The 14,552-nt window shown below is 42.5% G+C and overlaps 1 protein-coding gene and 1 pseudogene across 1 annotated transcript in view; both read left to right on the forward strand.

The window, feature by feature from the left end:
• The first annotated feature begins 4,891 nt into the window (after window positions 1-4,891).
• LOC111746689 lies at window positions 4,892-5,010 on the forward strand (annotated as a pseudogene).
• A 7,178-nt stretch (window positions 5,011-12,188) lies between these two features.
• The window catches only part of LOC105299996 (butyrophilin subfamily 1 member A1-like), a 13,036-nt gene continuing 10,672 nt past the window's right edge, over window positions 12,189-14,552 (forward strand). Inside the window, exon 1 of the mRNA XM_011372006.2 lies at window positions 12,189-12,365. The gene's annotated coding sequence lies outside the window, so the exon portion shown is untranslated. The remainder of the gene's footprint in view (window positions 12,366-14,552) is intronic.

Consider the following 14,552-nt stretch of genomic DNA (forward strand, 5'->3'; position numbering starts at 1 on the left):
AGACAGGCCCTTTATGGTTTACGTGCCTTTCTCGACTAGCGACTTGTACAATTGGAAGGCACAGAATCCGCCTTTCTCTGAGAAACCCCAGGCATTAATGGGACTCTTAGAAAGTGTCTTTCACACTCACTGCCCCACCTGGGATGATTGCCAACAGCTTTTAATTACCCCCTTCACCAAGGAAGAAGGCAGATGCATTCAGATGGAAACACAAAAGATAGCTGCGGGAGGGAGGAGAGTTGAGGAAGCGGGAACAGATTGAGGAGGAATTTCTCTCCACCCACCCAGTCTGGGGACACAATTCTCAGGCAGGGAGAACGGCATTAGATCGGTACCACCAGATGCTAATTGGGGGAATTAGGATGGCTGCTCATCAGCCAACTAACCTTTCTAAAGTAACTGAAATTATACAGGGACCTCAGGAATCCCCTGGAGTGTTTCTTGAATGAGGCGTACCAGGTATACACCCCCATTGATCCTGAGGCCCCTGAGAACCAGCGGGCAATTAATATAGCCTTTGCTACTCAGGCAGCCCCTGATATCCAGCGTAAATTATAAAAAATTAGAAGGTTTTGCAGGGATGAACCTGTCCTGGCTTGTTGAGATGGCCCAGAAGGTGTTCAACAACAGGGAGACACCGGATGACCCCAAACGTATGGCTAAAATCCAAAGCTACTGTCATTAACCCAGCCAATGTGTTGCCAGACCCAGACCCCAAGACCCCCGTTCATGACTGCATAGATTTCACTGACGCTGTGTGTTCCTCGCAGCCAGACCTCAAAGACTCCCCTCTGCCTGAGGCCGATGAAGTTCTATTCACAGACAGGAGCAGCTTCATGCAGGAAGGAAAGAGGTATGCTAGGGCAGCGGTCATAACTCTAACTGGCACCATCTAGTCACAAGCTCTTCCCCATAGGACTTCTGCTCAAAAAGCAGAACTCATCGCCCTCACTAAGGCACTAAGATGGGGAAAGGATAAGGCAGTCACAATATACACTGACAGCCGATACGTCTTTGCCACTACACATGTACATAGAGCCATCTACAAGGAAAGAGGGCTTCTGACTTCAGCTGGGAAGGACATCAAGAACAAGAGAGAGATCTTAGCCTTACTTGAAGTCTTATAGATGTCTAAGGGTCTTGCTATTGTTCTTTGTAAAGGGCATCAAAAAGGGAATAGTCCTGAGGCTGAGGGAAAACGATGAGCCAATGCAGAGAAAAGAACAGCGGCCACAAGGCCAGTGGGGCCGCTACCACATTTATTGACTGTTGTCCCTTACTCAGAACTGCCTCCATCTCTGACCTATATGGCGGAAGAGAACATATATTTTCAAGATAAGGGAGCCACTAGGAACCAACAGGGGTGGTGGACGACCCCAGATGGAAAAATCGGGCTCTCATGGCCCTTGGAAGGACTCTCCTCCACCAACTACACCAGATCACACACCTAGAGCAAACTAAGATGCTCCAAGCTTTAGACCCCTACTTTCACTTGTCAGAAGGGAGAAGAACTGCAGAGGAGATTGCCTCACGATGTCTGGCTTATGCCCAAGTTAATCCAAAGAAGAGGAAGATAGAAGAACCTAGACATAGGGAAAAAGGAACTTATCCGGGGGACCACTGGCAAGTCGATTTCACTGAGGTAACCCCGACTGTGGGGGGCTACAAATATTTACTTGTTTTTATAGACACCTTTTCAGGATGGGTAGAGGCCTTCCCCACCAGGAAAGAGACTGCCTTAGTAGTTACTAAGAAACTACTACAAAAAATTCTCTCTCGATTTGGTCTCCCTGGAACTTTAGGGTCGGATGACAGGCCAGCCTTCGTAGAAAAGGTATCACAACAATTGGCTAGCTACCTAAATTTGTGATGGAAACACCACTGTGCCTACCGGCCCCAAAGTTTGGGCCAAGTAGAGCAAATGAATCGGACCCTAAAAGAGACATTAGTCAAGTTAGGATTAGAAACTGGTGGGACCTGGGTAGAACTTCTCCCCTTCGCTCTTCTCCGAGCCAGGTGTACTCCATATATTAATAGATTCACCCCATTTGAAATTTTCTTTGGAAACCCCCCACCTTTAGTACCTAGAATAGATGAGAAAAAGGCAGAACTACTTAATCTTACTTAAGTCTTTACAAGCCCTCCAAAGTATACAGAAGGAGATTTGGTCCCGGGTTCATGCTATTCACTCAGCTCTGGAGGATGGACTTCCCCACCAGTTTCAGCCTGGGGACTCTGTGTTGATTCAGAAGTTCACTTCCAAAGGACTAGAACCCAAATAGAGAGGACCTTTCACTGTCTCCCTGACGACACGCACTGCAGTTAAAGTAGACGGCATCCCATCATGGATTCATCACTCCCACGTGAAGGCAGCACTAGAGTGGATAGCTCAGGAAGACAAGCCCTTAAGACTAAGACTCAAGCATACATAAATCTAACCCTCTGTTTCTTCCTTTTTTCCTCTTTAGCCCAGGCATTCGACCAGCCACAACCAAAACCAGAAGGATCATTAATAACTTTGCTAACAACAATACACAAGGTCTTAAATAAGACCACCCCAGACATAGGACAAGATTGCTGGTTGTGCCTAAACCCAAAACCCCCTTACTATGTCAGGGTAGGAACTCCCCTAAATTTAACTGAATTCAGCAGGCTAGAACTTCAAGTCGATTCACTAGCAGAAGTACTCCTCAGAATAGAAGAGGTTTAAATGTATTATTCTTAGAACAAGATAGATTATGTATGGCTCTAGGTGAAACCTATTGCTTCTATGCCAATAACTCTGGAATAATTAGAAAAAGATTACGACTAGTACAGAGAAATTTAGATGCCAGGGAAAAACAGAGACTAAAATCAAATAACTGGTTTCATAGGATGTTCAATTGGTTACCATGGCTAACAACCCTTCTATCTGCTGTAGCTGTACTTTTAATTCTCTTCTTCCTCTTGTTAACTTTTAGCCCATGTTTCTTAATTTCTGGTTTACATATATAAGGAAGAAAATTAATTCTATTAGACTTTTAGTATTACAAAATAGAGGCTATGAGCAAATTCCGCATGAAGAATCAAGGATTTGATTTTCCGCTAAGGCCAGTGGGGAATGTGCTGGCTGGAAAATTACTGTTTGGCTATCGCCCATGGGAACATAACGCTCTAACAATAAGCTTTCTGCTTCTGTACCCCCCGCTTGCACAACCAACCTCTAGGTTGACAGTTAGTAAAAAGAAGAAAAATAGACTTGTGTGTTCAAACAGGATGAAGAATGGGGTTTAGAGCTTAAAAATCGTGTGCCTCTACATTTTGAGGCTGCTTAATTTGGGGTCTGTGTACCCCTGGCAGACCCAGCTGGCTGAATAAAGGGTGTGTTTCCTATAACTCACTGATTTCTGGTGGTCCGTGTATCTATCGGGGGCTGGTGGCTACAACAGGAGTTCCGGGACTCCCCAGAACTAGTAATAAATGTAAGAACTGAGTTAAATTGTAGTACTCCAGGTCAGTGTCCTTGAAGAAGTGAGTTAATTGCTTGGCTCTGTGGGAAAAACCACACACATACTGGAATCAGGACTATTTTGCACCTTGACTTTCTTCTTGATGTGCATCTGTATATACATAGCTGCCTCATCCTTTGTTAATTCTCTTTCATGGATGCATAATAATCAATCAGTCTCCTGTTTTTACACATTTACATTGTTGAAAGGAATACATCATAATGGATAATATCACAGACTCTGGACCACCCTAGAGGGGTTGACACCCACCTCCCACTTAGATGTATACCCTTGGGCAAGTGACATAACCTCTCAGTTCTTCAGCTTCTTTATCTCTAAAATGAGGGAAATAACAATACCTATGTCATGAGTTTAGGGTGAGGATTTAAAAAGTTAATACATGTATATAACTTTTAGAAGTACCTAGACACCTAGGAATTGCTGTACATTTGATATTATTGTTTACATTTTTGCTTTTACGAATTATGCTGCAATGGATTGCATTGTGCCTACTTCACTGAACGCAAGTTTAATGCCCCATGTCCCAGACTGGAATGGTTAGGTATCCACAGGAAAGGATGATTGTTGTAAAAAAAAAAAAGTATATTAATATAAACAAAGCCACTTTAAAATAAAGTCAAAGCTGCCATTTCACAAGAACTGCTTTGTCTTATGCCTCAAAACTTTGGAATGTTTAAATGGGCAAAGTGACCTATAGGCTCAGCCTAAAGCAACATTATGTCACAAAGAACTGTTTGCCAAGGTAACAAGAAAGCAGATATTATGACGACTGGACCAATGACTACTGGACTGAAAATTATAAGTATTGTTTAGAATTAGCGTCCCTATTGTGAACAAAAAAAAAAAAAAGGCTCTAAAATGAGCTAACCAGTCCAGTGACAGTAACCTTATGGGGCTATCTGATCATAAATTCCTAACTGGGTAGGTCGTGGGTGAGTAGTCACGCCCCAGGCATATAACTTCCTTAGTAAAAGGTAGTTATCTTTGCTCTAAGTAAGCCTTGGCCATTGTTCTTGTGCATCTGGGTTAACATGCCTTTGAAATCCCAGAGTGATCCTCTTTTTCAGATTCCTCAGAGGAGTACCACCCTTGGGAGAGTACATAATTTGTTAACTATTCTGTAATCTACTCTCTGCCTTGCTTTCTCTCACCTTCATGGAATTATAACTGAGTGAAATGCTTAGTCTCTCTGACCCTACCTTCTAGCTTTCATTTTTCCCATGGCTTCAGGCAAAGAGCAAATAGCAAATGTGCAAATTATTAGAGGAGTTCCATTTGAGGCTTGAATTTTTGGAAGAGCAACCTCTTGCCAGAAGGTACCTCTCCCAAAGAGGTGAGGAAACGTACAAAAATAATGATTGTTTATCAAAATTCTCAGAAGTCTCTACGGCCATGCCAACCTGAACAAGCCTGATCCCGTCTGATCTTGGAAGCTAAGCAGGGTCGGGTCTGGTTAGTACTTGGATGGGAGACCACCTAGGAAGACCAGGTGCTGTAGGCATAAAAAATAAAAATAAGAGATTGTAAACTGACAAGGTCCTTGCAATTTATGAAGTCAACCAAGGGTTGCCTCACCTTAAAAAAAAAAAAAAAAATTCTCAGGAGCCTCAAGACCAGATTCAGATCAGCAAGACTAGAAACAAAGAGGTTCAGAGATTTCATGCTCTTCCTAGTATCCCTGTTGGCACTCGAATGCCTACGGTCATCAATCACTCTTGCCCCACCCTTCCTCCCTTCCCTTGTTGTAAAAGAAGACTGAATTCTGGGCTATCTTAAGATGGACTTGAGGAAGCCCTAAGGACTCCCCATCTTCTCGAGAGAGTGTCTTCTTGGTCAGTGAACATTTCCTTATACCAAACTCTCACATTTTGCTTATTGTCCTTTTGAAGCATCAGGCACACAGACTTTGAACCAGTAACAGAATCTTATAGAATCTTATACTGATATAATTTTTCCCTGGCCCCTTCTCATAAATACCCCTTGCTTTTGTCCCCTAATTGGAACACTATTTTTAGTTTCTCCCTAAATCTGTGCTTCCTGAATAGCTATTCTTTTTTCATCTCAAATAATGCTTATTGCTTCTCACTTTGGCCTTTTATTTTTAGCTTAATAGTACACTAACATGTTGCTATTATTAGATTTCATGCTTTAGAGAGTGAAATCTGAATTTCCACAAACAGTATCTGTAAGTGCTGTTTCCTCATACTCGTGAGAGTACAGTGTGTTAATCAAACTTCCTTATCCTTTCACTTGCATTTCTCTTATTATGAGCTAATCTAAGCATATTCCCTATGTTTAAAAGCCAGGAGTGTTTCCTTTTCTATGAGCCGTTGGTTCATATCTTTTCTCATTTTTCATAGGTTGTTACTGCCACATATAGACTTGTAAGAATACTTATCCTCCCTTTTATTACATATATTCTGATTATGAGCTTTTAGTCTGTGATATCTGTTCTTAAGTTTTTTTCAAATTTGTTGTTTGCCTTCTAATTATGAGTCCTTGAACACACCACTTCATGCTTTTTTTAGCCCTTTTTTCATAACGTGAAGTTCACTTTTATTATTATCTAGTATTTGATAGATGATAGGTAAATAGATAGGTAGGTAGGTAGGTAGGTAGGTAGGTAGGTAGGTAGGTAGGTAGATAGATAGATAGATAATAGGCGATAGATACAATATAAAAATAAATGTAGATAAAATAGATAATTGAGATTCGATTCTGAACTTCCGGTAAATGTAAATTTTGAATGTTTATCTATGGTTTGGGGCAGAGCTGGGTTTTTAATTTCTCATAGGAAACAGTTTCCCACCCAAAGCCCCAAATTTCCTACTTCCTACTTCCTACCAAACTTCCCACTTCACGAAAAACTGGGAAGACTCTTTTTCTGGTCACCTTTACAAAGAATGGACAGCGCATGTATGGTCTAATATTTGTGTAAGGTATGATTTCTAATTTTCTGCCTCATTTCAGCCCAGTGATGCATTTCTCCTGCTCAACTTGTTGTAAACCAAATCTGCCAGTAGTCTCAGCTTTGTGGTACTACTCGAACGTATGTTTCTTCTTCAGTCTTGACACTTATAAACTTCCCTTTTTCCTTTCAATCTCAATTATGCACTTTTTTTAGTTGTTTGGGTATTTTTCTTTTAATTTAGCATTTCTAAGAGTTTGACCTATTATGAAAAGATTAGCTAGTTTTCCATGTTGCCTTCATGCTTGAAGATCTCTCTTTAAGGATTCTAAACCTCAGTATCTATATCTGAAAATGAGAATAATAATATTCATGCTTCAAAGGGCCTTTTGACTATTCAAGGAGAAAGTGCATGTAAAATACTTAGCTCCATAGCTAGTGTGTCATTGCCTCTCTATGGGATGATGATGATGACGATTATGGTGATGGTGATGGTGATGGTGATGATTGTGGTGATGGTTATGATGATGAAAGTGATGGTAATAATGGTGATAATGATTATGATGGCAGGGATAATGCTGATGTAGATGGTGGTGGTGATGATGGTGATTGTAATTGAGATAATGATGAATGTGATGATGATGATGATGATGATGATGATGGTGATGATAGTGGTGGTGATTACGGTGGTGATGATTATGATGATGATAATGGTGATGATAATAATGGTGATGGTGACTCCAACCCCACTCAACTGTCTTCTCAATTTCTACATAACAGACACCAACTTATCTTTCAGGAACGTCTGTGTGAAATACTCTTGAATACATTTTATTCCCTGTCCCCTAACATAAATAATTACTTTTTCTGTAGCACCTTCTATGTGCCTGGATTATAGAACTTTAAACCTTCCTGTGCAAACTTGTCGAGATACAAATCTCCCAATTAGACAATTTGCCTCATAAGTAGAGACACTGTTATAATCATCCTTTTAAGCACAAGACTTAGCACATTCCCATGTGAGAGAGAGAGATAGACAAAGAGAGAGAGATAGATCTACCTCAATATAAATGTAATAGTCATTGTTCTTTTGAAGGCAGAATGACTACCTTTTAACTCAGTGATCCTTTCTCTATGTTAAACCCGACCTCTCTCCCTATAGATGTTTTTCTACTTCTGACCACACCTGTATATAGATACCCCTTTATTTTGTATATTTCCTCTCTCTCCCCCACTCTCTTACACTTCATCTTTCCTGTTACTCTGTGTTCTCTCCTTATTTTCACCTCATAATTCAAAAGCTTTGTTACAGTGAGTTATTGTCGCTCACTGTGCTCTAAGGACTGATATCATGATATTTTAATAACAAAAAATTGTGAGCTTACCTTTCCTATTTTAACATTTAAGACTTAATACATCTAAACTAGTTATATGAAGAAAATAATGAAAATGAAACAAATTTCTATTTTTGAGAAGTTCTTGAAATATACTCTTATCATTCTTATCTCAAATTATTTTTGCCTCGATTAGTCCTAGTTCCTACAGAAGATACTGAAATCTACACTATTTCAACTTTGTTCATTTTATTGGCCCCATGAGGATTAAAATATATATGTAAAATTGTATTCATATTTCTTTTATTATAACTGAGTCTGGATTAATGATAAAGCATTATTTGTGTCTCTAACAAATCTGAAATATATTTTATATTCAAATATGCAAGGGCACATACCTTGAATAAAAGAAAAAAATGCTTGAAATTCTATTGAATTTGGCCATTTGGTTAAATTTGCCTTTATGTCACATGTAAAGCCTCATGTGAGGCAACGAGGACATGCAAAGTTAATGCTGCTCATACAGGGGGACTTGCAGAGCGCTGTTGACTTAAACAAGTTATTTAGAATGTATGCCAAGCAGTTGTAACAAGAAGACCTAATGCAGAGAGGGTTAAAGGAGGCAGAAGTTTACTCCTCTCTCTTATGACAATCCAGGGTGAGTAATCTAGGCCTGGTGGTCTCATTTCTGATATAAGCCAATCTCTGGGTCCAAGGCAACCAGTCCAGTTCTTGGCATCACCCAGGGGAAAGAGGAAAAATGTTAGGATTCATGAAAAACATCAGTGGAAGTCACGAAACATTGGGGAAAAATACCTTTAACATGCTGAGAAAAAATTATAATAATGTGGCTCATTTTGTCTCCCACCCATGTGAGACAAAGGTTACATCCAGGCAACCATCTCTGCCTGCAGAAGTGGGCTGTCTCAGGTCTGGCCAAAGGATGTGAGTGGAGATGAGAATGTATGCCACAATTCCCCTAGACTTGCCCCTCAGAGTATCCCATGTACCATTCTCCAAACTCTCCCTGCTTCTGAAATTCACTGTGGCAAAGGTTGCACAAGTCCATGCATATACCAAAACCACTGAACTGTGCACTTTAACTGGACAAGGTGTGTGGCATGTGAATTATACATGAATAAAACTGTTAGCAAGAGGAGGAGGAGAAGATGTAAGCTCCCAAGGGAAAAGGTATCGTGTTCACTTTATCTGATGGTGCTTTCCAAGAGGCCTGAACAGCTGACACAAAAATGTTTGCAATGAGTAAGTACAACTGGGTGCAAAATGATCCAACCCTATTTATTTCATCTATTGTACTTACTTTTCTGTCCCAAACGTTTCACTGTGTGTTCCACTCATGCCATTAAGCACCCGCCCTCTATCCCTCTCCTGCTGAGCTTTCCCCTCACCCTAAGGCAGTGGGACCCCAACCTTTTTGGCACCAGGAACCAGTTTTGTGGAAGACAATTTCCCATGGACCGGGTTAGGTGGGATGGTTTCAGGATGATTCCAGTGCATTACATTTATTGTGCACTTTATTTCTATTATTATTACATTGTAATATATAATGAAATAATTATACAACTTACCATAATGCAGAATCAGATGCCACCAGATGCAGTTGTACAATTGAAGTACATCAATTCACTCGCCACTATAAAGTCTGCCACCAGATGCAGCTTGTCAGTTGCCAGTCACTGATAGGGTTTTGATATGACTCTGCAAGCAATTGATTTATTATGGTCTCTGTGCAGTCAAACCTTTCTGTTAATGTTAATCTGTATTTGCGGCTGCTCCCCAACGCTAGCGTCATTGCCTCAGCTCCACCTCAGATCTTCAGGCATTAGATTCTCATAAGGAGCAGGCAACCTAGATACCTCGCATGCGCAATTCACTGTAGGGTTGGCATTCCTAAGAGAATCTAATGCCTGATGATCTGAGGTGGAGCTGAGGTGGTCATGCCAGTGCTGGGGAGCGGCCGCAAATATAGATGAAGCTTTGCTCTCTCGCCTGCCGCTCACTTCCTGCTGTGCAGCCCAGTTCCTAACAGGCCACTGACTGGTACTAGTCCATGGCCTGGGGGTTGGGGACCCCTGCCCTAAAGGACACGGACTCCTCTCTACCTCCAGAAGTCCCACCTCCTCAGGAACCATCACCTACAGCTGTTACTCTTCATAGCACTCATCCAGTGTTTATTTCATAAACAATTTCCCAAGCACAAGGAACAAGGGAAACTGACATTTGACAGACCTATTTCTAAGAAGGCTGCTGCAGCTACATCCACATGGCACTGTACCTAATACTGAGAACAGGGAGCATTCCCATTGAAGGAGGGGAGGCCCAAGGAAAGTAAGAAGAGGGAAGGATCCTGAGAGCTCTCCTGAACCCAAGCCAGGCACCATGGATGCAGAAACTGTAAAGCCTCACGAGTTAATCTGTGTACCCAGAGAACTGGGCCAATGTAGCCATGATTTGGGGACTGCACTTGAAAAGCTTAGAGGATCTGAAACAACTGTGTGCAAACTCCCCGGGGTGCAGGGCCAAGTCCACCTATAGGATATAGGGGAGCTGCAGGGGACCCTGGCAGGTCTGGTAAACTGGTAAGAGGGAATGGTAGACTGTCACACACATTCCTGCAGGGGGTGCCAAAGAGCCAGCAAAATCCCATTTTTAATAAAGTTGATGAGACTGGTTATAGTATTTTTTTTTTTAACCTTAATTCCACCTGTAAGAAGTAAGCACAACACTTCTTCTTTTCGTCTTTCTTCTTTTTTTTTATTTTTTAGTTTTCTTTTAATTTTCTCTTTTTTCTTAATTTTCTTTTTTCTTTTTAACTTCTTTTTTTCAATTTTCTTTTTTTTCCCTGATTTTTCTTTTATCTTCTTTTTCTTTTTCTGTTTTTATTTTTCTATTTTTCTTTTGTCTTTCATTCCCCTTTTTGTTTTTATTTTTATTTTTTCTTATTTTTAATTGGGATGATATTTACATAACATAAAATTAACTATATTAAAGTAAACAACTCAGTGACAGTATATCCATATTGTTGTGCAAACACCATTTCTATCTAGTTCTAAAATACTTTTTTCACCCTAAAATAAAACCTCCAAAACCACTACATAGTTTCGCCCCATTTCCCTTTATCTCTCCAGTGCTTGACAACCACTCTTCTGCTGTCTGTCCCTCTGGATTTACTTCTTGTAGAAATTTCATATTTACAGAATCCTACACTGTGTGGCCTCTTGTATCAGCTTTCCCACATTGTCCTCCCTCTGCACTTTCAGAGAACCTGTCCCTCATCTCAGTGTCAACACTGCACTTGAGGAGGTCGAGGTGAAGGTCTCTGGTATCTCTTGCTTCCAGAAAAGAGGCTCTGGGCCACTTATCCAGCTGATAGGCTGTTGGCGGGGAGCCCACACCTCCCTCAGGATTCACTCGGTCCTTCCTTCTGCTAGGTAAGCATCGTATTCTGTTGGAACTGCTTTTCTAGTTAAAGCCTCAGTCCTCCCTCCTGTCTCATAAGTATACCACGCTGAGTTTTAGGCAATGTCATTATCTGGTTAAAGTAGCACACAGGAAGATGAAAATGAGGAGTAGGGATAATCCTGCTTGTAATTCATATTTATATATGAGGAAACAACTGGCTTACCAAAAGTTCACTACCCTAGGAGGAATGCAGGAGAGAATTTGGGGGTAATTTTGGCAGCCTCAGCCCCTGGGTGAGCACTGAATCTGGAATGGGGACCCAAACCTTGAGTCCATCACGTTCTACCGAATGAAATTTAACACCTCACCTCTAAGAAGACAATGCAGCCCTTCCCTGTAGCTCTCTTCTCACCAAAACTCTTCTGGAAAATGTCCAGACTTTTGAGTCAATAAGAGGAAAAAATAGGCAGGGACATGACTTGGCCAAGCTTGTCACTTAGAGTCAAGGAAACAGGTGTCCTGAGCTTAGACTGAGTCAAGCTCCTAGTGAGACCAGACTGCCAAGGCCATGGGAGTGGAGAAGGGGGTCACCCGAATTTCTGCACAGGAGTCTGCAGAGAAAATGCCACAATTGGGTCAATTTCAACCTGATCGTGAAAAACTTTCTTGAAGGATTCTGGCCAGCTTGGTCAGGACTGGAGGTCTTCTGATAATGAAGAAATTTTATCTGAGTCCCCCAGCTTCTGCCCTTGACCTTGATCCTGGCTCTCGAGAGTCACAACTCCTCCTTGGGGCTCCTGGCACCAGCCCAGTAGCCATCCTTCCTTGGGCCACCTCGCTTGGTCACTGTCTCTCCCCTTATCTTCTGCTACCAGGGTCTTGCTCCTCAACCCTCAATATGCTCAGTTCTGTTGACCACACCCCTTAGGAAACACTTTTTTTTTTTTTCCTGCTGCAACTGCCAAAAAGGCACAGTTGCTTATTTGGGGGGGGGGGGCAGTAATAAGAGAATCCACAGACACTGGGGAACTCAGCTGTTTACACTGGGTTTCTAGGCTCCCTTCCCATATCACCACCTGGAGGCAGCGTGGTTCGTGTGTTTTATGTGCCCCCAAAATTTGCAGAGAACTAAGTTGATTCCCTCAACACCACCAGAATTTCCCTGGAAGCCTACAGCTGGACTCTGGCTAGGTGAGTACTTCCTATTTTCAAGCTTTCATCTACATCTTTGCTTTCTCCACTTTCTCCCTGCCCTCAAGTGCCAAAGAGACCCCAGGGATTTGCTAGAAGGGCAGCTCCAAATAGGATGAGAGCATCTGCTAACGGAACTCTTTATTTGTTCACATGAACAACAATCCTGTGAGGGTGGAATCACCCAGACCAGCAACCATGTTTCAGAACACTTGCTCTCTAAAAAGGGGTCACAATAAGTAAGAAAGCTTACAGAGTGTTTTGCCTCAGGATTTGTGTCCCGCCTCTCCCCCTCCTCCAGGTATAGAAGTCCCCTTGTGGAGAAAAGGAAAACAGAGGGCTCTTGGGGGGTTCGTAGATAGAATTCTCACTTTGGATTCTCATAATCAGAATTTGAGTTTTCTCTCCCAGTATGCTTATGTTTCAGGACAGAACATAGAGATCAGGCAATAACCTTACGTGAGTAGGCAAGGAAATGAAGCCCTTTCACCCTGGAGGATGGATGACAATAAGAGGGATGTTCTCCATGAGTAGATGGATACAAGAAGAGACGGCAGATGTTGTTTCTCAGTCTTTAGTATTAATAACTTGTTAGGGAGTAGAAGTGACTGAGATGGTTAGAAATGATCTTTCTTTTCCAAGGTCATTTTTTTTTCTTCACTCCTGTTAGTCTCATGGTGGTGCCTTGTATCCCATAAGACATAAAGAGAAAGATAGAGACAGAAAGACAGAGAGGGAGATAGACAGACAGAGACAGAGACAGAGAAAGATAGAGATGCAGAGAGACAGAGACAGAGGTAAGAAAGTGAGAGACAGACAAAGAAACAGAAAGACATAGAGAGACGGAGACAGACAGAGAAATTTATTCCATCCTGCCTTATCTCCAATATCCGGGAAGTGGGTCCTCTGTCCCCAGCAGGGATGAAAAAGATACATGGCCAAGACACCTTTCCACACAGCTTCTCCCTCACCCTCATCCTCTTGCAGCTCCTGTCCAGCCCCACCCCTAGACATGGTAAGAGCCCCCCTTCCCCACCTTAGGATGATGGCCCAGTACAAAGAGAGGAAGGCCAAGTCTACAGCCATGCTAGCCTGAACAATCCCGATCCCATCTGATCTCGGAAGGTACTTGGATGGGAGACCATCTAGGAAGACCAGGTGCTGTAGGTGTAAAAAAAATAAATAAATAAAATAAGGGATTGTAAGTTGACAAGGTCCTTGCAATCTGTGAGGTCAACCGAGGGTTGCCTTGCCTAAAAAATAAAAAAATAAGAGAGGAAGGCCAGAGAGAGAACTTGAGCTGACACCTTCCCATGTTGGCTCAGGATCCACAGAATCCTTCCAAGAGGACCGTGGTCACGGGTGGAAAGGCCCTGGGGTACTTGCACCTGGCCTACCCAGTTCTTTGGGATCTGCCCCTAAGGGAAAGCTGATTTCACCATCTCTGTGCCCGGCGAAACTGTTCTGGCTATGATGGGGGAAGACACGGAGCTACTGTGCCACCTGTCCCTCAATGTCAGCATCGAGGACATGGACCTGCGGTGGTACAGGGACCAGCCCTTGCCAGCCATGCACATGCACAGGAAAGGGGAGGACATGCAGGAGGAACAGATGGAGTGGTATTGGGAAAGGACAACATTTGTGAGGGCGGGGCTGGCCCAAGGCCAAGCTGTGGTGAGGATACACAACATCAATGCTTTTGATAATGGGACATTCCACTGCCCCTTCAGAGATGGTGCCGTGTTCCAGGAGGCCAAGCTGTGGCCGAGGGTGGCAAGTGAGGCAGAACCCACATCTCTCCAAGAGCTTCTTCCCCAAAGTTTAGTTCCAACTCCAGGTCGTCCCATTGTGGCCTGAAGTCCCTAAACCTGATAACTTCCCACCACATGTGCTTCCAGGCACATTCATTCCCAGGTGCTTTCACAGGGGCAGGTTTCTCAGGAAACATGGTTCAAAATGTGTGGCTTTGTGTTCTAATTCTCTTTCTCTCCATTTCCCCATTGACCCAGAAACACAGGAAGGGAAGGAGAGAGGGAGAGACAGAGAGACAGAGAAAGAGAGATTAAGGGAGAGAGAGAGAGGAGAGTGCATATGGGAGTGGGAGAACCAGTGAACCCCGGCTCAGGTTTGAAGTCAACACATCTGTATTCAGGGCCCACACTTATCATTTTACAACAAAGAAAGATA

The sequence above is a fragment of the Pteropus vampyrus genome, unplaced genomic scaffold, assembly GCF_000151845.1.
Source record: "Pteropus vampyrus isolate Shadow unplaced genomic scaffold, Pvam_2.0 Scaffold197, whole genome shotgun sequence".
Lineage (NCBI taxonomy): Eukaryota > Metazoa > Chordata > Mammalia > Chiroptera > Pteropodidae > Pteropus > Pteropus vampyrus.